At 36.0% G+C, this 7,633-nt stretch overlaps 1 protein-coding gene and 1 long non-coding RNA gene across 6 annotated transcripts in view; one reads left to right on the top strand and one right to left on the bottom strand.

Moving 5' to 3' along the window:
* The window catches only part of LOC128250521 (uncharacterized), a 37,321-nt gene extending 32,804 nt beyond the window's left edge, over positions 1 to 4,517 (top strand). The window contains exon 3 of the long non-coding RNA XR_008266526.1: positions 2,336 to 4,517. This is a non-coding gene — a long non-coding RNA (uncharacterized LOC128250521). The remainder of the gene's footprint in view (positions 1 to 2,335) is intronic.
* LOC106880532 (alpha-1,6-mannosyl-glycoprotein 2-beta-N-acetylglucosaminyltransferase) overlaps positions 1 to 7,633 on the bottom strand; it is a 725,476-nt gene that overhangs the window by 195,511 nt on the left and 522,332 nt on the right. The gene's annotated exons all lie outside the window — the stretch shown is intronic.

The following is a 7,633-nucleotide window of genomic DNA, read 5'->3' as shown; positions in this document are numbered from 1 at the left end:
TATATAGATATAGATATGCAGGGCAGGGAATCGTCAATTAGTAATAAAATTAATAATTAACAATTTTGCCGGGTAGCTCAGTATGAAAAAACCTTTTCGGTAAAAAACATTTATAATCATAAATATATAGGGATTGACAGTAGTCAGTATGTTGGAGAAGCAGGTTACTGTCAATCCCTATATATTTATGATTATATATATAGATATAGATATATACACACACATGCATACATGTATATATACACAGTTTTCAGGTTTTGCTGAATGACGTACACAAACGATCTGTTTGCGGTGGTCAAGTACACATGCTGTACTCACTCCCCCCCCTCTATCAAATCGACATTGCCTGAACAGGTACACAGTGTACCACATATCAGGTGTTGAAGTGATCCCAGATTAACATGAGATGAAATGTTTTGTTCAAGAACACAATACACCAGCCGGTTCAGGACTTGAAACCACAATCTCACAATTGCGAGTGCAACACCCTAACCACTAGGCTACATGCCCTCACACTTGATAATGAATAGTAATAACAGATTAACAAAACTATTGAAGATTTCCTTGTTCATTATGTAATTTTCTCCAATATTAATTGTATCAATATTGTTGTATATCGATATCAATCAATTAATAATGGTTTAATTAGAGATATTCTGTGGAAACTGAAGTAATTAGATTGTGACAGAGTAATGGTGTCTACCTAGAACTCAATACTTTTACCTTGCTTTGTTCCACAGAAACAGATTCACACAAGAAGCCGTTATTAATGGCAAAGGTCAATGACATAAAAATAAAAAAATGGAACACTTTGATATGTAATGATGCATAATACCATATCAAAATACAAGTGGATATAATGGCGACTGTATCGTTTTAAAGTCGCACCACAGCTCCATTGTGACACACATGCATGTATACATGTGTGTTTGTAAATAGATAAATATGAGATGACAAATTATGATCAGGTGATCATACTAAAAGGTATTAGGTGTACATTACTATACAAAATTACCAAATTCTATAACTCTTATATATAAAGGATGTGATGGGTAAATTGCCACCATTTTATAATTTTAATTTCGCACTTGTGCATTGTTTGTTTTTGATTTTGTCCACTACACAGTATAGTAGGGTCAGTTGAGTACCATCTGTGAGTAAAACAGCACCATGATATAATTCATTCTGCCAGAAATTTGGAAACATACTATACTGCTTGGCATTCACACTGGAAGCTCCAATACGAACATTTCAGAGTGTCTGGGTGTCAATTTGAGGACAGTGCAGAGGATTCAGAAAGAGTCAGATGAGTCTAATGGTGATTCCAGCAGCTTGGAATACTCACTCTGATCATTCTGAGAAGAGAAGAACTGAATTTGTTGGTAAGATCCTGGCCACGATTGACAACAATCCCTCCAAGTCAATCAGGTCCATCGCCGTGGAATGGGACTGAGTTTCTTATCAGGCAGGTGGTGCATGAAGACATTTGGTATTCCTCATACAAGATGAGAAAGGGTCAATCTTTTTCTCAAGCCATCAAAGACAAGAGGAAAGACTATGTTACCAAGCATTTAAATAAACTCAAGCAACCCCTGTAGCCAAACATGCTTTTGTTTTTCTCAGATGAGAAAAATTTCTGCCAGGGTCAGATGGTGAACACACAGAACAACCGTTGGCTTGCTGTGTCCCCAAAACATGTACCGAGAGTGATAAAAATCAATCATCCAGTCAACATCATGGTGTTTGGAGTGATCACTAGTGATGGCAACATTATGGCTCCATTTATCTTCCCACTCAACACAGAGGCCTACATCAAGTGCCTGGAGGAGGTAGTGCTACCCTAGGTCAAGAGGGTGGCCGCTGGAAGACCCTATGTCTGGCAACAGGCCTCTGCACCATGCCACACAAGCAGGAGAACCCAGTTATGGCTGTCAGACAATTTCTGTGACCACATCACCCCTAACATCTTGCCACCTAACTCCCTAGACTGCAGCCCCCTTTATTATATGTGGGGTGCAGTTGAGCAAGAGACCAACAAAATTCCTTGTAACACCAAAGATGAACTGATGGCAAAGATTATGGCAGCATTTACCAATTTAAACAAGAAGACTGTCCAGAAGAGTTTACAGGAGATTCTGAAGTCGTCTGGAGGCTGCGGTTAAAGCCAATGGTGATTTTATAGAATAAATTTACTCTTTAGTATTTCAAGTTATTTTTATGTAATTTTGGTAAATATATCTGTTAAAATGAGATGTCATTGTTATTATCATTTTTGCATAATTTAGATCACTTTTTATTCAGCACCTCCTCATGTGTATTCTTTTATTCATTTCAGCCATGCAGCTGTGCTCATGCTGGAGCACTACCATGGTGGAGGCCATGCAAAGTTCAGTGGAATCACAGAAAATATGAGAATTGGTTTGAGGTTGGGTAGGCACACAGATGGGGGAGGGGACACACACAACTACTGCTCTGTTACTTCCTTAATTTCTTTTGCCATTATCTGGAATTCTTTAAAATTTACACACACACACACACATGCATAAAATACATTTTCTATAGCTTAAATTCCATCATGATAGACAGAAAAAACAGAATCCATTCGACACTTTGATAATAATTAATGAATGATGAATAAAGAATCAGGTTGGCATTGGAAAATCTTGTATGAATTAAATATTATGTTACAGCCTGGAAGGATACACATTTCATGACAGTCTTTTAGGGTAATTGCCAGTGTTGGTTTGTAGCACTTTGGGATAGTGCTGTAACGTTTCCGAATAGTAAGTACCTTGGAGAAGAAATCGTAGTTGCCAAATGTGACATATTCTAACTTTCAGATATATTTTATAAACTAAATTTGCTGAACAAACAGCTACAAGGTAGAAATACAAATCTTTTAATTTCCAAAGAAGCTCTTGGTGGTTTCCTTCAAAAAGCTTAATCTGTCCAAGATTAGCATTAGGCCCTTCCTACTCTTCAAGAGGAAATGCAAGAAGATGATATTTTTAGTACAAATTGAGCACTTGTGTACTAAAGAAACTGCACAATGATATGGAAATCAGGGTCAAAGACCTCTTAGAAACAAACATTCCAAGTTGGGTGGCAGACCCATTTGTGACAAATACAGCTGATGTTGATATCAGACTATAAGAAAGCCTTATTGATCTGCAGAATAATCAAATTGCTCAGACTGAATTTAATCATGAATTTAATAACTTATGGAGAAGTAACGAAATTGTTGTGGAATTCCCGTTGCCTTGGCAGGAAGTAACATTATATGTCATTGCTTTCTGTCTGTACTTCTTAGCTTGTCGTGACAGGTTTTAACCGAGTGTCTTTCCTGCAATTCAAAAGCTTGCTATCACCTAGAAATTTTATGTAGAGATGATTTGCGTTTGTCTCTAACAACCATTGTACTGAAAACCTGTGAAACTACATCAGCCACAATGATCTCACCTAAATAAATACAGTAAAAAGGTAATATGATATATTTTGCAAAAGGATTTTACTTTTTATGCTAAAAAAGTGATAATTTTTTAGGATAAAAAAGATATAAAGGTAAAGATCCTTCCCAAGTCATATAGGGCCAGTTTACCAGTTTCTATGGCGTATATATACCACACCTGGATGGGACGTTGGTCCACTGCAGGTTTACTCACTTTTGCCCACTGAGTCAACTGGAGCAACATGAAATGAAGTGTTTTGCTCAAGAATACAACACACTGCCTGGTGCAGGAATCGAAACCACAATCTTATGATCATGAGTCCAACACTCTAACCACTCAGCCATGTGGTTTTAGGAGTTATTGAAATTCTCAAAGAAGTTTTTTTGTTATGTGTGTTTTATCTTTTACGTGTTTCAGTCATTAGACTGTGGCCATGCTGGGGCACCACCTTGAAGAATTTTTAGTCAAATGAATTAACCCAGGGTTTATTATTATTATTTTTTTTTAGAAATCTGGTACATATTCCATTGGTCTCTTTTGCAAAACTGCTAAGTTATGATGCCATAAACACACTGACACTAGTTGTCAATTGGTGGTTGGGGGTAAACAGACACAAAGCCACACACACACAACAGGCTTCTTCCAGTTTCCATCTACCAGATCCATTCACATGGCTTCAGTTGGCTTGAAGCTATAGCAGAAGACACTTGCTCAAGGTGCCATGCAGTAGGACTGAACCCTGAACCATATGGTTAAGAAACAAACTTCTTACTACACAGGCAAAATAAAAATACAAAAAAAAAAAACCTAATGTACGTTTATAAACAGTTGTTTTACTGAACCTACAAAATATTTTGGCTTTTGTGAAACAGAATAATTGCAAATAAATATACAATTAACAGACACTAATATTTTAATGGAGTTCATTACCTTAATGGGAGAAAAACCTTTGAAAAGAATTGAGGTTTTTTTATGTTTATTTATCATTATAAATTTTTGTTCAAAAATTGTTTTCATTTGATATTATGAAATTTTAAATATTTATAGAAATAAATTTCATGATAATAAAACTAATTTCAAGCAATTAATATTTAAAATTTTGTTATTATTTGATAGTTCTTTTCAAATTTTATATTTTCATTAAAGGTTTTGAATTTTTCAAAAGTGACCCACCTGTTTCAACTATTGTGTTTTTTTTCCCTTTTATCATAAACCTGAAATAGTTCTATCGCTAACAATGTCTAGGGAGAACCTACAGCAAAACAAAAATTACCGAGGTCATGAGCTAAAAAATATCAGGGACCACTTTTTTTAGTTGATGCTACTGTATTTCTACACACACACACAGAGTATATCTTAAACCCTTTAGCACTTAAACTGATCATATCTGGCCTAAATATTTCACCTGTTTTATGTTCAAACCAGCCAGATCTGGCCTCTTCGACCTACCCTAAAATGTCATTCTAAAAATAAACAATGATATTTACTGGCAGTGCCCCAGCATGGCAACAGCCTCAGGGCTGAAACATATAAAAGAATAAAAAAAAATTTCGTCTAAATCTCAAAGCTATGAGATAATCCATGATTAAATCAAGGTAATATCAATAAAAATGACATTACACTTGACAAAGTAATCTGAATGCTAAGGGTTAAACCAGTCATATCTGGGCCAAATATTCTACTCATTTCATGTAATCTGAAATGAGTAACATGAACGCTAAAGGGTTGAGGATTAAAATATGTAACAAAAAAATAAAAGTGAAGCAAAAGGAAATTGCACAATTCAAAGTCACTAAAAAGACATGAGAAAATATATGCAGGCCAGGCTATGAAGACAGGCTGTGATATGAAGATAACTGAATGTGATAACATTACCAAACAAGTAAAAAGGTCTAGAGACTAACAAACTCATTGAGTGCTTGATTATTTTAGATAAGCTCATACAATGCAATGTCATTCATTGTAATCTAAGTTACGATAAAATTTAGAACATGAATTGGGTGCATGCACACGTGTTACTGTCTTCTTGCCTTGACATCACATGATAGTTGTTGTAAATGAGGATCTCGTCATGGAAACAGTGTCTTCCATTTCCAGTATTCAGTGAAAACATGTCTGGCCATGGGGAAATATTCTGCTGCTTGGAAACAAGTGAGGGTTAGTAACAAGAAAGGCATCCAACTGTAGAAAAATCTGCCTGAACAAATTCTATCCAAGCCATGCAAACATGGAAAAAGAAGACATTAAAATGATGATGATGATGAAATTACAAATCTCAAAGTTCATAAATTAACGTTCAAAACACAATTTTGAAATCTAAAATTTCAACAATCAAACTAGGGACCTGAAAACATTATTTCTCAAATCCCAGATTACAAAACCCCAAATCTCAAACCTGAAAATCAAATTTCAAATCTCCCTTCATCCATCCATTTTCTCCGTTCAGTATTCCTTAAAGAGTCACTGGAGTATAATCCTCAGGCACCCCCCTCCATAAGCTCTTATCAGAAGCAACTATTTTCTTTATTTAAGCACTCAGGCTTTTACACAGAGAGGACAGCACAAGAACAGACAGAACATCACAGTGGGGACAAAAAACACAAAATGAATGAAAATGAGAAAGAAGTTATGTAATAATGGAAATCAAATGGCTGCATGAGTCCCCACTCTCATGCAGTACCATTTGAACGTTCTTAAGCACAGTTTATTATCTTTTCTTTTTTCCTTTGTTTTTTCCATTATCATCGTTTTTTTTTTTTTTTGAGAAACAATTTTACTTTTATTTAATATCTCATAAATGGCTCCAGTTCTCTTAATTCCACCACTGGCAGCAGTTTGTCAAATTCCACCACAACTCCCAGTGGATCAATGTCCTTTCCACACATTTCCTTTAACCTGTTATATCTATCTTTATCAATTACAATAGCCTTCACATTTTTCGAGTAAATGTCCGTAGGCAACTTAACCCTTATAATAGATTCAAACTTCGTCGTCTTTCTTTCAGTTGTTGTGTTCTTAGTATATCAGAAGCAACTGTCATTACAACTTTCTTTCCCAGTCACTAACAGCTATTACACTACTGGGCACAATCTAAGGTTCTGAGGCAAGCATCCTTTGTCCTCCCATCCAATGTCTCCCAGAACAAGTTGCAGGCTTATTGCTAACTGTACAAGCATTGGATGGAGACTAAAATCTATTCTTCAAATGGACCCCTCTACATGAGATCTGGATGTGTTCCTTGTTAACTCATGCAATGGACAATGCAGTATAACTTGTCTGAAAATTCAAACCTCAACATTTACACAGAGGGGACAGAATGGAAGGACAGACATATTTCAGGGTGAAGACCCCTTCTTCAGGACATTCGGAAAAGCAGTGGCTTCCTCGCACTCACACCCACACACACACACTTCTGAACAACAAACTTTTTGAAATTACCTTTATGACATGCTAACCCTAACCCTTGACTAAGTGGCACCACATCTTGCTTTCTACATGACTAGAGCTACACTATAAACAGTAACCTGTTAATGATTGTTACTTAGAGCAACAATGTCACACTAACTGTGCCACAAATAAGTGCCCTCTGTTACCTGACTGACAAGTTTTACAACAATATAACGAGTTCTTAACAATGTAAAGCGAAGCATATCAGCAATGGTGGATTTCTTTTACAGTATATGTACATATACAATTGCATGAATGGGTGGGTGGATGGATGGGCAGATAAATAAAATATAACAGTTGCATATTGGCAAGAGTCTATCTAAACACACGTCACACACACACACACATATATAAATACACACACATGTATTGAAAGAAAGTAGTTGTATGAAGCCAGAACAAAGTGACAAGGTACAAAGTAAACTACAAAAGGAAACAAAAACAAAAAGGATATTGCAGTTTTACCTTGCATTTCTATTTTTCAGGGTGAAGACCCCTTCTTCAGGACATTCGGAAAAGCAGTGCCTTCCTCATGCACACACACACACACACACACACTCACACTTCTGAACAACAAACTTTTTCCAGCCACTACTTTTCTGAATGTCCTGAAGAAGTTTTCACCCTGAAATATAGAAATACAACTTTGTTCTGTTCACTTTGTACGTTTGCGCATTGTGTTGGCCTTACACAATTACGTTCTTTAAAGTTATACCTCACAATGCTTCAACAAAACT

The sequence above is a fragment of the Octopus bimaculoides genome, chromosome 22 (assembly GCF_001194135.2).
Source record: "Octopus bimaculoides isolate UCB-OBI-ISO-001 chromosome 22, ASM119413v2, whole genome shotgun sequence".
Lineage (NCBI taxonomy): Eukaryota > Metazoa > Mollusca > Cephalopoda > Octopoda > Octopodidae > Octopus > Octopus bimaculoides.
Note: the sequence above shows the minus strand (reverse complement) of the source record. Positions and strands in the feature narration are given on the sequence as shown.